Below are 17,411 nucleotides of genomic sequence, written 5' to 3' on the forward strand. Positions count from 1 at the left end.
ATGCACGTACATGCATGTGCATCCTTCGTAGATCACGTGTAATGGCTGTCTTCTAGATAAGAGAAGTGCCATTGAATCATCGCTGAATCTTAGCAGTATTGTTCTCATTATTTGTTCACTATACTATATCGCCAAACTCTTTCTGCACATCTTTAATGCACATTGAATTAGTTTCAATCAATTTTCGGGGCAATTACAAATCAACATTGAATCTGAATAGGCTATCAATGCGATTTGCACTTTCAAATTAGAAATATTATTCATACATTCATCTCAGTTTTCTGAAACTTGTCAAAACAGCCTTATTATTTAAAAATGTGTGTAATGATTCTTAAACTGATCTGTTTTTCATTTTCAAAGATTGTGATTTGTTGAATATTTTTAGTAAAACATTAATAATTTGCCTTTAATCCCACGGATACAACAGTTACTATGCATCATTAAATAAATAGTAGTTAACAGGATATAAAAATAACGCTTTTAATTTTGCATTTTGATTGCAGATACAAAACTGTTGGTTGTGAAAAGAGAGAGAGAAAAAAACGGTTCTTTCGGATATCCACATATTTTAACAACATATAAGGAAAATATGTGTCCAATACGCAATAGTTGTAACATAGTAATCGTATTCAACAAGGGACTGACAAAAAGTAATTGTACATTGGACAAATTACACATTACAAGAGGTGAAAAATTCTAAGTATTTGCTTTCTTACCTGTGTTCTTAATCTTCTTGAATTATAGCACTGATGTTATGAATCAGAAGACGAAAATGCTGTAACTCATGTGTAGACAATCATTTGATTATCTGCAGACGATAGACATCTGGAATCTCTTTGGAGCCTTCGATTAAGCAATAGGTATGCAGAAAACTGATCTCATCGTTCAATTAAGAGTTGTTGTGTTATGCCATATTTCATAACTACAATTTTATATGATTTTTTTGGGAAACTTTGCCCGTTTTATAAAATGGCCGATAAAATTATTTTTTGTAGGACTAAAAATAAATTAGTACCACTGTAGAACTGTAGAAACGTTAAAGTCATCAATTCAGTGTTTTGCCCCCCCCCCCCCCCCCCCCCCCCAATTTTATTTCTTAAAACAAACAAAAAAATCTCGATCACTGTCAAAACAATACAAGACATTGAAAAAGGGGGGGTGGCTGAATACCAGGTAGAGCAATCGTGTTGAAAATGAGAACATGCCGGATATTATACCAAAAATTAATTTTAAGAAGTTCAGTAAATGGTAGAAATGTACAAATAAAATTGTGAGTAAATGTTTGGTAAGGCTATTTTTTCTCTACCCCCTTTATTCTTTATTCTTTGTCCATTATTCTGTATTCCGTATACCCCATCCAGACTCTCATGTATGGCAAAGACCAAGAAAGCATACACCTGCCAAAAACCATTAGTCAAACGAGATATATAAAAATACAAATTTCCTTTTAATAAAATAAAATTGTATTCTTTACAGATTACAACTATGAGGCCATTATCACTATTGTTGTGTTAACAATATTTAATATAAGTAATAATTTAAATCATTTACAGTACAATTACAAATTCTTAAAGTTAAATATTATGAATAGATAAAGCTATCATTATTAGTAAAAAGTCAACCACCCTACATGTAATTATCCCTATGTTAAACTTTTTGATTTCCTTAGCTTGAGAAATGAACGTTGATTACAGTTATTCACCAGTTCCAGATATAAGTATACATAAGGAATTTAGTATTTACAGAAGCGTATAAAGATCGCATAGGGAAGGTGAATGCTCGGAAATATCAAAAGTAGATCAATGCGAGCCTTGCGATTGAATATTGACATCAAGTTGTGAGTTTAAGTGAAAGTAGCAGAAAGTTTTAAACAGTTCGCTTACACCTTTATGTCTGTGAATAAAAAGGAATGTGGAGTATACGACATGAGACAGGTACCCCAGATCACAAACAATCAAAAGACATCTAGAGGTCAACATACATTCTGTGTCAATTTATAGCTGTCTATACAATATGTCAAGCTCGTCCTTAGTCTAAAAAAGGTATTCCACTACTAAATTGTCTATTCTTCTTACCAGTACACTTGGTACAATCAAAAACCTGATAATAAATTGTTCAAATAAGGCCTTCGAAAATAGTGGAATTAATTACTTTTGGAGTGTCAAGAACTCGTTGGAAGTACTTGATAAATTGCATGCATATATTGGTGATTTTGAATCTGTTCAAAGTTTTGATTTTTCTATCCTATATACCACATTGCCTCACATTCTCATTAAGAAAAAATTCTCACACCTAATTAAATGGGCATTTAAAAAGTCAGAATGTGAATATATATGTTCAAACTCTTTTAGGTCATTTTTTAGTAGCAATAAACAAAAAAACTATGTCAATTGGACATGCTTTGATACTAGATATGCCCTTGAATTTTTACTAGATAACATTTTTGTTCGCTTTGGAGATTCCGTATATCGTCAGGTTATCGGAATTCCAATGGGGACTAACTGTGCACCACTTATTGCGGACCTTTTTTTGTATTGCTATGAGTTACAATTTATGACAAAAATCAGTAAAGACCCATCGAAACAACATCTGATACACAAATTTAATAATACTTTTAGATATTTGGATGATATTTTGGCTCTCAATAATGACGACTTCAGTATGTATACTAAAGAAATTTATCCTGTTGAACTTACTTTAAATAAAGCTAATACTAACAATGACCACTGCCCTTTCCTCGATCTTGATATCTATATCATTAACGGAAAGCTTAATACTAAAATATATGATAAAAGAGATGATTTTTCATTTCCTATCGTTAATTATCCATTTTTAGATGGTGACGTTCCCTTGTCACCATCTTACGGTGTTTATATATCTCAACTTGTACGATTCGCTCGTGTATGTAACAATGTTTTAGATTTTAACGAGAGAAATTTATGTATTACTGAAAAATTATTACACCAGGGTTTTCGATATCACAAACTAGTCAAAACATTTACTAAATTTTATCATCGGTATAAGGACATCATTCGTAAATATAGCTCAACATGCAGACTTCTTATACGTTCAGGTATTTCACATCCAATTTTTTATGGAAATATTCTTTATAAAGCACAAAAATGTCAGTATTCACCTCTGAAACTAACAAAACCTTTAAATAGACTTATTAAGAAGGGATATAGTTACGATACTGTTGTCAGGTCATTAAAGATTGCATATTTTGGCGTTAATATTGATTCACTTATAGGGTCTTTGCATCGGCACTAAACACATTTATTTAAAAACCAGTTGTTGGCATGACACGGGTTATGTTCTTCTCATATATGTTATGATGATATGATACTAAACCCCTAACGGGAAGGATTGTGCCTGATATTCATATGATGAAGACATAATCTTTCAATCAGTTTAATTGAAGTCTGGAGCTGGCATGTCAGTTAACTGCTAGTAGTCTGTTGCTATTTATGTATTATTGTCATTTTGTTTATTTTCTTTGGTTACATCTTCTGACATCAGACTCGGACTTCTCTTGAACTGAATTTTAATGTGCGTATTGTTATGCGTTTACTTTTCTACATTGGCTAGAGGTATAGGGGGAGGGTTGAGATCTCATAAACATGTTTAACCCCGCCGCATTTTTGCGCCTGTCCCAAGTCAGGAGCCTCTAGCCTTTGTTAGTCTTGTATTATTTTTAATTTTAGTTTCTTGTGTACAATTTGGAGTTTAGTATGGCGTTCATTATCACTGAACTAGTATATATATTTGTTTAGGGGCCAGCTGAAGGACGTCTCCGGGTGCAGGAATTTCTCGCTGCATTGAAGACCTGTTGGTGGCCTTCTGCTGTTGTCTGTTCTGTGGTCGGGTTGTTGTCTCTTTGACACATTCCCCATTTCCATTCTCAATTTTATTGACTAATTCGCCGTTTCAGAATCTAAAGGACTATGGGTAATTTTATTGTTTGTACCTCAAAATGAAAATAAAGTCACGTCATTGGTTAAATTTCAATTGTTGAGGACGTTTTAAACCAATCACGACGCTTTGGTGCACACTTTCAAAAATATTACCCAGAATGCATTAGATTCTGAAACGGCAAATTAAACAGAAGCTATCAAAGATCTGGCAAAAGTATCTTAAAGGAATCTGAATCAGTTTCATGGTCAGAAATAGAAAATATAACACAGTGTTTAACAAGAGTTCACACGCTGAAATGTCTCGCCTTCTTTACTAACCATTGATTTTATGTTGATAGTCCTAAATATAAAGCTTTACTACAAGTAACACATAAATTTAACATGATCCAAGAAAATGAGGTCAAGGTCAGATAAACCAAACGAGAAATACATGTACACCTTACAATCATTCAATAAACCAAACATAGTTGACCTATTGCTTATAGTTTCTAAGAAACAGTCTTAACCAAGAAAACTTAACATTGACCAATAAACCATAAAAATGAGGTCAAGGTCAGATGAACCATGCCAGACAGACATGTAAACCTTACAATAAATGTATGCATTAAATATAGTTGACCTATTGCTTATTGTATCTAAGAAACAAACTTAACCATGAAAACTTAACATTGACCAATGAACCATGAAAATGAGGTCAAGGTCAGATGAAACCTGCCAGACAGACATATACACCTTACAATCCTTCCATACAACAAATATAGTTGATTTATTGCTTATAGTTGAAGAAAAACAGACCAAAACACAAAAACTTAACACTGAGAAATGAACAGTGAAAATGAGGTCAAGGTCAATTAAAACCTGCGAGACTGACATGTACATCATAAAATATTTCCATACACCAAATATAGTTGACCTATAGCATATAGTATTAGAAAAAAAGACCAAAACTCAAAAACTTAACTTTTGACCACTGAACCATGAAAATGAGGTCAAAGTCAGATGACACCTACCAGTTGGACATGTACACCTTACAATCATTCCATATACTAAATATAGTAGACCTACTGCTTATAGTATCTGATAAATGGACTTGACCACGAAAACTTAACCTTGTTCACTGATCCATGAAATGAGGTTGAGGTCAAATGAAAATTGTCTGAAGGGCATGAGGACCTTGCAAGGTACGCACATCCTAAATATAGTTATCCTATTACTCACAATAAGAAAGAAATTACCATTACAAAAAATGTTGACTTTTTTTCAAATAGTCACTGAACCATGAAAATGAGGTCAAGGACAATGGACATATGACAGACGGAAACGTCGTAACATAAGGCATCTATATACAAGGTATGAAGCATCCATGTCTTCTAGCTTCTAAAATAGAAAGCTTTTAAGAAGTTAGTTAACGCCGCCGCCGCCGGATCACTGTCCCTATATCTAGCTTTCTGCGACAAAAGTCGCAGGCTCGACAAAAACGTAGCACATGCGTATAGCAGTGAGGCGGTTGAACCATTTGATTTCTGACCTAAACATTTTACAGGGTTCTAATCTATATAAAGGACTATATCAAAGATGTGCATACATTTTGATATTTTTTTCCAAAGCATACGCAATATCTAAATCATGTCTATGATTGATTGATGGTTGTGTAACGTCCAGTGGCTAATATTTAATGCATATTCATGACGAGAACAAATATACCAAACAATCCATTAAATAGGGAAGATTCTGTAATGACAATTTACCACGGAATGGAAGGCTGGAAATTTAGAATGCCACAGGTAAACGATGGTATGCTGAATAAGGAAAACAGTTTAGCTTTGTATGACAAGCTTCCTTTAGACCCTCAAAGATTTTTTGGATGGCATCTTTCTTGTGCAGAAAACGCACAGGGCACTTCCTTATACAGTACACAAGGCATCTATTTTAACTACCTCATTCCGACCGGGCATGGCTGCGTATTTATGCATACAACACAACAAAACGGACATCCAAGTAAGCAATGGTTTTACTGCGGGTGTGAGAAGTCCGGTTGACATCATCCATTCTTGGGGTCTTCATGCATACGAGCTATTTGTGCAACTAATATAAACGATCCATAATGTTGACATATGACCTTGAAGTAGAATAAATTTATATGCTCTTTAATCGGGTTGTTGTCTCTTTCCCTGTTTCCATTCTCAATTCTATTAAGACGAAACAGCAAATATAATGCAGATGTTTCGGAATTAGGATTATACAAGACTATTCTATTATGTACCACTTAAAGTTTGAACATCGACTACTCACAACTACTGGTACTTGGGGACAGGACATTCTTTGTTGTCCTACCTCTTTTTTCTAAATTCTTTTTTTCCCCTTAAAATTAAATTATTTTCGTGTTTTTTTTTCGTGTTAGACTTACATAAATTTACTACAAATAACATTTGTTAACTATTTACAATCAATTGCCAGTTTACTATCCATAGGGGTCACTGCGACTGTCATACAAGTGAGAGGTTTAGCTAGCTATAAAACCAGGTTTGATCAACCATTTTCTACATAAGGAAATGCCTGTACCATGTCAGGAATATGAAAGTTGTTTTCCTTTCGTTTGGTGTGTTTGAGCCTTTGATTTTGCCATTTGATAAAGGACTTTTCGTCTTGAATTTTCCTTGGAGTTCGGTATTTTTGTTATTTTACTTTCTATAATATATTTAGAGAAAAAAGGGGAGGACAACAAAAAATGTCCTGTCCCAAAGTAACTGAGCTTACCACCCTATATGATTTAAGAAAAAATGGTCAATGCCAGGAACAGCATTACGTTACTGCAGAACGCGGAGCAAAGGTAGTCAAAGCTAAGAGTGGACAACTATTTTCCTTCAATGCTAATGAAATGTCACAGCCGGCAGGACATCAAATTTGGGAGAAACTATTTATATCTGATGTTAGAATTCCAGAACTATATTTTTTTAGGCTACGAGTTCAAACACCCTTGAGAAAAGTGAACCTTAGATGGATTTTGGCTATCCTTTTTATGTCCCTTTTAATCGTATAGCTCATCAAGAATTTGAGTATTTATATATCCTGGGTTTTTAATTTTTGGGTTCGAGTGTTCCGTGTTCCTGGTGAAGGTAAATCCAATAAACAGCTGCGCCATGAGCGCATGATACGCCCGTCACGTTTTCAAAAAATAAATTTCAATAACTTCTCAATGTCATATCCGAAATTTATAAAAAAAAAACTAAAGGGAGGTTATCTTAATAGATATAAATCAGTCACCAAAGTTTAATGAAAACTGCTCAAAGCACTCTAAGGATATTGTCCGAAAACTTGAAAAATCCACTTTTTTTAATGAATAAAACCCCATAACTAGTAAACGTAAAATTTGAAATTAATAAAAATCGAAAGGGAGCTTAAGGAAACAAATATAAACAATTCACCAAAGTTTAAGGAAACTGCTCAAAGTATTTTTGAGTTATTGTCCGAAAACTGGAAATTCCCCTTTTTGTAATGAATAATACCCCCATTACTTGGAAACGTAAAATCTAAAATTCATAAAAATCAAAAGCAAGCTCATGTCAATATATATAAACAATTCACCAAAGTTTCTAGCAAATTAGTGAAAGTGTTTTTGAGTTATTGTTCGAAAACTGGAAAATCCCCCTTTTTGTAATGAATAAAACACCAAAACTCGGAAACGTCAAATCTAAAATGTATTAAAAACGAAAGGGAGCTCACGTCAATAGATATAAACAATTCACCAAAGTTGCATGCAAATTGGTTAAAGTGTTTTTGAGTTAATGTCCGACATGTTGACGACGGACGGACGGACACACGGACAACGGTATACCATAATACGTCCCGTAAACGGGCGTATAAAAACGCGATTCAGACGCACTCAAGGACAAAATTCACTTTCAGCAAAAAATTTGCCTTGAATTAAAACTTTATCATAAAATTAAAAACAAAGGCCACAATTTGGTTCACAAGTCTTAAAAGACTAGGTAAACGTTAATAAGAGAACATTATAGTCTCACTGGCACTCATACCACATCTTCCTATATCTATTATAGGCTTGAAAGCCATCACATTTTAAAGATGTCAAAAAATACGATAACTTTGTGCATTTTTGTCGAGCCTGCGACATTTGTCGCAGAAAGCTCGACATAGGGATAGTGATCCGGCGGCGGCGGCGGCGTTAACTAACTTCTTAGAGGCTTTATATTTTAGAAGGTGGAAGACCTGGATGCTTCATACTTTGTATATAGATGCCTTATGTTACGAAGTATCCGTCTGTCACATGTCCATTGTCCTTGACCTCATTTTCATGGTTCAGTGACTACTTGAAAAGAAGTTAAGATTGTTTGTAATATTAATTTCTCTCTTATTATGAGTAATAGGATAACTATATTTGGTATGTGCGTACCTTGCAAGGTCCTCATGCCCGTCAGACAGTTTTCACTTGACCTCGACCTCATTTCATGGATCAGTGAACAAGGTTAAGTTTTGGTGGTCAAGTCCATATCTCAGATACTATACGCAATAGATCTAGTATATTTGGTGTATGGAAGGATTGTAAGGTGTACATGTCCAACTGGCAGGTGTCATCTGACCTTGACCTCATTTTCATTTTCATGGTTCAATGGATATAGTTAAGTTTTTGTGTTTTGGTCTGTTTTTCTTATACTGTATGCAATAGGTCTACTATATTTGGTGAATGGAATGATTGTCAGGTGTTCATGTCCAACTGGCAGGTGTCTTCTGACCTTGACCTCATTTTCATGGTTCAGTGGTCAAAGTTAAGTTTTTGAGTTTTGGACTATTTTTCTAATACTATATACAATAGGTCAACTATATTTGGTGTATGGAAATATTTTATGATGTACATGTCAGTCTGGCAGGTTTTATTTGACCTTGACCTCATTTTCACGGTTCATTGCTCAGTATTAAGTTTTTATGTTTTGGTCTGTTTTTCTTAAACTATAAGCAATATGTCAACTATATTTGTTGTATGGAAGGATTGTAAGCTGTACATGCCTGCCTGGCATGGTTCATCTGACCTTGACCTCATTTTCATGGTTCATTGGTCAATGTTTAGTTTTCTTGGTTAAGTCTGTTTCTAAGAAACTATAAGCAATAGGTCAACTATATTAAGTGTATTGAAAGATTGTAAGGTGTACATGTATTTCTCGTTTGGTTTATATGACCTTGACCTCATTTTCTTGGATCATGTAAAGTTTATGTGATAGTTGTAGTAAGGCTTTATATTTAGGACTATCAACATAATATCAATGGTAAGTGAAGAAGGCGAGACATTTCAGCGTGTGCACTCTTGTTTAGGATAGGAGAGCTTTCTGAAAACCTTGGCCGCCACTTACGATCCAAAAGTTCTGTAACCAAAAGCTGCCTCGGTTTATATTGAATCCCTAGACACACAATATTTGTGGATCAGAGGTTACAGCAAAGGTATACTTAAGCTAAAAAGGTGCCCATCCATGATTTTGGAAAAAAAAGGGGGAGGGGTGTCCTTAACAAGCTAATGCTTTGAATGATACGTGAAAGTCAATGCATTTATCATGTATGAAGCTACATAAGGGGGCGGTCCCCCTTGCCCCCTTAATCCGCCTTTGCTAAAAACAGTAATAAATTAAGGAAAATTAGACCAAAAACAGAATGACAACACATATGATGCATAATTAAGAGGTATTTTCTTTATACTTTATATTGTGATGTGCCAAAAAAGAATTATTTTGTATAAATAGTAACATCACAACTATTTCAATGTGATTTTTTTTAGTATTTTGACCAGATTAAAATCTGGAGGGTCAATTTCGTCCCTGCCATGAACCTACTCTTTTATAAAATGTTATTTTCATATTTTGACTTTTGACCAAAAACCCAAACTTGTAAACCAAGACTACTACTGTAAATTCAGAAATTATTGCGAATTTTTTATTATTGCGAAAAATGCGACAGGGTTATAATCGTAATGATTTAAACTCGCATTTTGAAATTTTTTATTTGAATTAAACAGGATTTTTCTCAATATCGCAAAAATAAAAAACGCAATTTAGGCTAAAATGACAAAATCGCAATAATAAATGTATGCAATAATTTCTGAATTTACAGTATTTCATTTAAACAAATATTCATGTAAAATAAGAATGTAGCAGTTCAGATTTATTGGTGGAGGAAGCTGGAGTGCCCGGAGAGAACCACCGACCTTCGGTAGTAAAACTGACAATCCTAGTCAATTTAAGATTGGAGTCGTGTGCACCTGCCCCATGCAGGATTCAAACTCACACACCGAGGTCCCAAGGCATCCAGGAGGATGAATGCTAATTTAACTGTAAAACATTGCAAATGAAAATGTCTATCCTAAGAATTTCTTCTGTATTAACCTATACTGATAAAAATAAACATTAGGTGTTGAAGACTACGGCATTGTAGAAATCCAAGAGAGTTTTGGCAAGCAAGACAAATGTGTGGTTATAAAGACAACTATCTTTTGTGCTCCTTCCATCAATACAACTTATTGAAAACATATAAAGTAACATCAAGATAAATCTAAAGAATACATACCATCAAAATCAAATTGTAAACAAAAATTCAAATTTTGGATTTTGGCTCCTTGTCAGCCTCATGTTCCTAACCTTGTCAAATCCATTGAAAAATCAAATCAAAGGGATGTAAATCAATGCCGAAAAGATTGGAAGAGTTTTGTGTATTATAATTCAAACCACATTTTAATCTTCTATTGAGGGTGGGGAAAAAACAGGCATTTAACATGAGCTTACTGTGTGTCAGGTCAGTAAATTTGCTAAGCAACTTCTTTATAGTTGCAATTTGATATTTTATCAATTCAGTTTTAAGTTTATATTTTTTAATCAGACAGAACACCAAATTAAGATTCCTCTTAAAAAGTGGTCCATGGGTATATACATGTAGTTCATCTATAATATTAGACACAATTGACTACTTGAAGTTATTAAACCAATAGTTTCAAGTGATAAAGTTGAATCATCCCTTCCAATATTTTACAGACACCATCATGAGTTGGATGAGTTGGATGAGTTGTGGCATATCTGTTTCCCAGATGACGGGGGATATGTTCCAATTTTCGCAACTACACTGTCCCCTTTTCCCCGAATTAGACTTATCATCAGGTTTGTACTTACATGAGCAAGATGACAGATGCCATAGGTGGAGTAGGATCTGCTTACCCTTCCTGAGGATCTGAGATCCCCCCCCCCTCCCCTGAAGGTACCATCTTCAATGGAGATTTTTTTTTGTGGCAAACAAATATCAAAATTTAAGATTTCCATCATGTCTGTATAAAACATGAAACATTCATGAGGACAAAGTTTTGCATTGAAGGGTGCAAATAAGTGTTTATTACAAGTAAAATATTAGTTAGGTCAAGATCCTGGGTTAATTAAACAGACACATTTATTCATCCTTATTAGTAATAGACAGGAAGTAATCTCATTTAGAAGTTAAATAAAACGCCACCTTTGTCTTTCATGTTTGTAGATATCGAAACGGCGGGGGCATAAACTAGAGGCTCTCAAGAGCCTGTGTCGCTCACCTGACTCTACTTTGGTTTAAGAAATCATGTAAAGATAGATAAAAATCATAACCGATACCCAAATAATGATTGAGGCCAAATTTTGATTAATATTGGTCCCGTTATTTAATAAAATATCCTGGTGGCCATCTTGAACAGTAAATCGGCAACAAAGTAGCAACACTTGGTCAGCACTTCATAAGGAACATTCATGCCATGTTTGGTTTCATTTCATTCAGTGGTACTCTAAAAGAAGACATTTGTATGTATTTCCCATAGGGTCCTATGTTAAACTAAGGCCCCCCCCCCCCCCCTTGGATGGACCGACTGCAAAGTAACAACACTTGGTCAGTACCTCATAAGGAACATTCATGCCATGTTTGGTTTCATTCCATTCAGTGGTTTGCTAAAAGAAGACATTTGTATGTATTTCCCATAGGTCCTTTGTTAAACTAAGTCCCCTGCTGTCGGCCATCTTGGATGATGGACCGACTGCAAAGTAACACTTGGTGAGCACCTCATAAGGAACATTCATGCCATGTTTGGTTTCATTCCATTCAGTGGTTCTCTAAAAGAAGACATTTGTATGTATTTCCCATAGGGTTCTATGTTTAACTAAGTCCCCCGCTGGCGGCCATCTTGGATGATGGATCGGCTACAAAGTAACAACACTTGGTCAGAACCTCATAAGGGACATTCATGCCATGTTTGGTTTCATTCCATTCAGTGGTTCTCTAAAAGAAGACATTTGTATGTATTTCCCATAGGGTCCTATGTTAAACTAAGTCCCCTGCTGTCGGCCATCTTGGATGATGGACCGACTGCAAAGTAACAACACTTGGTCAGCATCTCATAAGGAACATTCATGCCATGTTTGGTTCCATTCCATTCAGTGGTTCTCTAAAAGAAGACATTTTTATGTATTTCCCATAGGGTCCTATGTTAAACTAAGTCCCCCGCTGGCGGCCATCTTGGATGATGGATCGGCTACAAAGTAACAACACTTGGTGAGCACCTCATAAGGAACATTCATGCCATGTTTGGTTTCATTCCATTCAGTGATTCTCTAAAAGAAGACATTTGTATGTATTTCCCATAGGGTCCTATGTTAAACTAAGTTCCCCGATGGCGGCCATCTTGGATGATGGATCGGCTACAAAGTAACAACACATGGTCAGCACCTCATAAGGAACATTCATGCCATGTTTGGTTTTATTCCATTCAGTGGTTCTCTAAAAGAAGGCATTTGTATGCATTTCCCATAGGGTCCTATGTTAAACTAAGTCCCCCGTTGGCGGCCATCTTGGATGATGGATCGGCTACAAAGTAACAACACTGAGTGAGCACCTCATAAGGAACATTCATGCCATGTTTGGTTTCATTCCATTCAGTGGTTCTCTAAAAGAAGTCATTTGTATGCATTTCCCATAGGGTCCTATGTTAAACTAAGTCCCCCGCTGGCGGCCATCTTGGATGATGGATCGGCTACAAAGTAACAACACTTGGTCAGCACCTCATAAGGAACATTCATGCCATGTTTGGTTTCATTCCATTCAGTGGTTCTCTAGAAGAAGTTCAAAATGTAAAAAGTTAACGCCGACGACGGACGACGGACGCCAAGTGATGAGAAAAGCTCACTTGGCCCTTCGGGCCAGGTGAGCTAAAAATGAAAATGATCCAACCTACAAAGGGTCAAAAACTATGTACCCTTTAAACTTCATAATTGGGGTATAAAAACAAAGATCATAAGACTTGAACACAATTTATTGTACATATAGGTAATGAAAAGCTAAATTCAAAAATATTGTTCTCACTAACATGATTTTGGTAAATGTTCATCCACTCAAAACATTCTGTACAATTAAATACACATTTATCACATCTAATAGTAATGAATAACAATAATGTTACTAATCTTAAGATACTACCAAAATAAGTGTTTGTTCCACACTAAACATCTACAGGCTATTTTATAAGCTATTATACTTAACATTTTATTTGTTCACTAGACTAAATATAGTTTGTTTTATGTTTGTGGTACATTTATGTAAAAGGTGAAAATAACTAACTTTATTTCTTATGAAGCAATAATCTTGAAATCTGATTGGTTAATTACCACCCCACCCCAGTTCACCCAGGGATAAAATTTTGTCAGTATTTCCAAAAAATAAGAATTTTGCCAAAATAAAAAAAAAATATTCAAAATTCAAAATTAACAAAAAAAATATTAAATTTTATGCCAAAATTCAAAAATTCTAAATTATATTCTCCCCAAAACTACATACTTTAATTGCAAGGACAACAGTCCATCCTACTTTCTGTTCTGGTAATTATTACGTTAGGCAATGAAATTTCAGCCTTCGAAATTTTTGAAAGTGTGTATTAATCTGACAAAACCAGAGGATCCTGAAAGGTCTTTAAAACTGAAAGTATAACAGAGTGTTGGCAGTTCTTTGTAAAAGCTTTGACACAGGATCTGCATTTTATTCAGAATGAAATTTGAGTCAATTAAGTTCAAAAGTTCACTTGTCCTTTCCAAAATTCAGGGTCAATCTAAAATCTTAAAGTGGATCTATTATTATTTTTTTTTAATTTTAAGGTGGATAGACAATTATACCTACTGATAAAACAAGCAACAAATCCAAAAAGGGTGTAGGTGGTTGCTTAGTTAAATAGTGTCTAACTACTTAAAACTAACTTAAGGCTGTTCCATATTCAAACACATAAAGGGGGCTGGGAGGCTCTCAAATTAATAAGTTGTGGGTGGTTGTATTTTCTTTAGAATTTTGTTAAAATTATAAGTGAATTAAAAATTTTATATTATGGGTGGTACGGGTCTTAAAAAAGTGCTTCTCTTCATGTGTTCAAATCTACAACGACCCTTAAACACAGATATTGATACAATACTAAGATTAGATAACATACCATGATTAAAACAGAGATCAAATTCAGCCATTTTCTGGTTAAATGAATCAAATTCAGCCATACAATTGAATGTGTGCCATAAATGTAAAAACACATGGGTACCTAGGTAGGTAGGTATAAATTATTGTGTAAAGTTCGTTTACATCTCCAATCCGTCTAACTAGATTAGTGATAAATACAATCTTGTTAAATATATATGATGCACAAGTTTTAAAGAAAATCTTTTAAATTCCTGTACATTGTTAGTCCTTGTATAGGCTAATTATACAAAACATGGCATTCTGTGAATCTATTTACCCCTTTCCCCCCCCTCCCTTTAAAAAACAAAAACATTTAAATGTTGATAAATTCATGGCACTACACTTTATGTTAGAATAACACAACAATCCTAAATACTGTTAATTCAGAAATGAATGCTAGGTTTTTATTAATGCGAATAATACGACATCTTGAGTATCACAATAATAAGAACTCCCATACTGATATATGATACATATATATGTATGAAGCTTTTCCGAAAATTGCAATAATTAAACTAACATTTTTGTTAAATCTTCAAAAATCACGATAATAAATGCCTGCAATAATTTCTGAATTTACAGTAATCTGTGTATTTATAAAACAAGTGAATGTGATACTGTGAAGACCTGATTATGTACCTCTTCTGTTAATGGATATAAAAAATGTAAAAAAATTATGCCGACATAGTTTAGTATGGAGACAGTTGATTTAGAGATTTGTTCTATATTATTAAGAGATAATAGTATTGTATTTATTGATTTGCAAGAATCAACGCAAATGATAACGCAAATCTTCAAATACAATACTGATGTATCAATTTTAAGGTAACTGAAAGAAAAAGCCGTAAAATCATTTACATGACGTCTGTGCTTGGCTTTGTTAAATCAAAATGAACATTACAAACATTGGTGCATTAGATCAGGAGGTAATTGTGACGTAGTGTTTGGATTTCTTAAAAACATTCAGCGACTGTTATCAACAACCGATACATATTTAAATTGTATAAAAATGTGTTTTGATTCTAAGCATACAACGATTGAAACAACTGTTACATTATCATAACATAAATTATGTAAAATATGTATCTGTAATAATAATATACATTCTAACTTTCTAACAATTTTGGTGGTGCTAGGCAGTTATTATTATACTTTAAATTCAGAAATTATTGCGAGGTTTTTATTAATGCAAATAATGTGACTGGGTGAGAATCACAATAATAAGAACTCGCATTCATATGTCTGATACATAGATATGTTTGAAGATTTTCCTAAAATCGCAATAATTAATTTCGCATGTTGTCCATTTTTAAAATATTGCAACAATAAATGCTTGTAATAATTTCTGAATTTACAGTAGTTAATTTATAACATGTGATTTTTTTTGTGCAAACAGTTATATTTAGAATTATGAAAGACACTTTTTAAGGGGATGATCACATTTCAATGGATAATTTTGTTGTTCTCTGTATTTCTATCAACTGTTTTCCATCTTAACATTTTAGATAATCATATAAGATGTTGATGTGTTGTAGTTATCTGTTAGCAAGGTAAAGCCTAAAAAGATTAATCCTGAATCAAATCTAAAGAAAGCTATGGTGCTCTTCCGTTAAAATAAATTTGAGGGGTATGAAGGAAAGGTAACTTTTCTAAAATATGTTGTGTGTCATTTATGTTTGAACATACATTTAATACATACAAAATTACTCAAAAAAAGTTTGGATAAAGGGAAGCAAGGGCTTAACAGACCATTACCTACCCATCCGTATCTAATTTTCATTTTAATGGAATAGTCCTAGTTGGTGACAGCTATAAAATTCTATTGAGCTTTTCCTAAAATCGCAATACTGTGGTTTCATTATTATTCGTTGGATACCAATTTTCGTGGTTTTCGTGGATACAGGTAAACCACGAATTTGAATGTTCAACGAATTACAAATTTTCTATCAGGTTGTATGCTGACTTCAGCAAAACCACGAAATCACATATCCACGAAAATGCAAGTTTTCTGCAATCCACGAAAATTGGTACCCACGAAAATAAATGAATCCACAGTAATCAATCTCACTTTTTTGTCCATTCTTTAAAATTTGAAATAACAAATGTATGCAATAATTTCTGACTTTACAGTATTTAAAAAAACAATTTTTGAAAACAGGTGTTCCTTAATTATAAAATGAAATTTTAATACTTTTTAAAGCTAGCATTCCATAACCTTCACAAGTTGGTAGAATAACGAACAAAAACAAATCCAAGAAACTAATCAAGCCTGTACTATATAAATTTGAAGTAATCTATATCTCTCTTCATACAAATACAAAATAAAACGAAAATTATACAACCAAAAATATGTATTCAAAAAAGAACTAAATGAAAACCAAGTAAAAAAAAATAATACAGCACTCTTCTTTTATACACAAGCAAAATTTAATATTCTCTCGCTGATAAACACATAAAAACAAAATATACAAAGAAACACATTAACAACTGCACTAAAAAATTAACAAAATGTATATCATTATATTATCAATACTTATGGGTTTTATCAGCAAATATTTGAAAGATCAACAAAGCAAAACTTATATAGTTTACAGTGATGACATGATGCAATGTATATACCATGATTAACACTGTTTTTTTAAGGATTATCAATAACATTTATATTACAACCAATCAAAAGGTAAGTTTTTTTTTGGCAACTAAAATAAGAACAAGAACTATCTGATTATTAATTTCATTTTAACTATACTTGACTGAATCTTAACTTCTAGATGTCTTTTTTGGTTTTGTTGTGTTGATTGGTTTCTCATTCAATGGCATGTAGTGAACATTTCATGCTGCATTTCACTACAATACAAAAATCTGGCTGTTTGACAACCAAAGGGAAGTAATTCTGATCATTTTCCTACAATCAATTATTAATTCTTCAAAGACATTGTTAAGGATGTACTGATATTATTTAAAGCAACCATTAAATTGAGCAACACAGGGGGACTTCTT

The 17,411-nt window shown here is 33.6% G+C and overlaps 1 protein-coding gene across 1 annotated transcript in view; it reads right to left on the bottom strand.

Annotated features, from left to right (window-relative positions):
- Positions 1 to 815, bottom strand: part of LOC127710486 (uncharacterized) — a 45,914-nt gene extending 45,099 nt beyond the window's left edge. Inside the window, exon 1 of the mRNA XM_052216367.1 lies at positions 717 to 815. The gene's annotated coding sequence lies outside the window, so the exon portion shown is untranslated. The remainder of the gene's footprint in view (positions 1 to 716) is intronic.
- Between the last annotated feature and the right edge of the window lie 16,596 nt (positions 816 to 17,411).

The sequence above is a fragment of the Mytilus californianus genome, unplaced genomic scaffold (assembly GCF_021869535.1).
Source record: "Mytilus californianus isolate M0D057914Y unplaced genomic scaffold, xbMytCali1.0.p SCAF_8, whole genome shotgun sequence".
In the NCBI taxonomy this organism is placed as follows: Eukaryota; Metazoa; Mollusca; class Bivalvia; order Mytilida; family Mytilidae; genus Mytilus; species Mytilus californianus.